This window comes from Penaeus monodon, chromosome 31 (assembly GCF_015228065.2).
Source record: "Penaeus monodon isolate SGIC_2016 chromosome 31, NSTDA_Pmon_1, whole genome shotgun sequence".
NCBI lineage: Eukaryota > Metazoa > Arthropoda > Malacostraca > Decapoda > Penaeidae > Penaeus > Penaeus monodon.
In genome coordinates this window covers 7327264-7327622 of record NC_051416.1, presented here as the reverse complement: position 1 = coordinate 7327622, position 359 = coordinate 7327264, and the positions used below count along the sequence as shown (strand labels likewise).

Sequence of the window (359 nt, the reverse complement as noted above, 5' to 3'; positions counted from 1 at the left end):
GCAGCTGGCCGAATAAATTCGCGGCCACATTAAAATTTTCGAGCCTGGTAATACTGTAGTGCATTCAGATATAACGATGTAAGCCTTGTTCTTAAATAAACAGTTTATAAAAGAATTGTAAAATACCTTTTAATGTTTGAAATGAAATGCATATGAAAGGATGAATGTTCCAAAATAATGGTAATAAAACAGAAATTAATAAATTAGATAAACCAAAAAGCGTGCAAATGTATGATATAACTGACTTTTGCCTAGTTTTCCTTTTCCCTTTCCCTAACATTTGCCAGTTGATTGCAATTCAACCTAAATGTTTGTTTCTGCTCTGCGTTCCGTTGGGCATTTCGTAGCGCTACGAAGCG

The 359-nt window shown here is 34.5% G+C and overlaps 1 protein-coding gene across 1 annotated transcript in view; it reads left to right on the top strand.

Moving 5' to 3' along the window:
• Window positions 1-359, top strand: part of LOC119592837 — a 50725-nt gene that overhangs the window by 36509 nt on the left and 13857 nt on the right. The gene's annotated exons all lie outside the window — the stretch shown is intronic.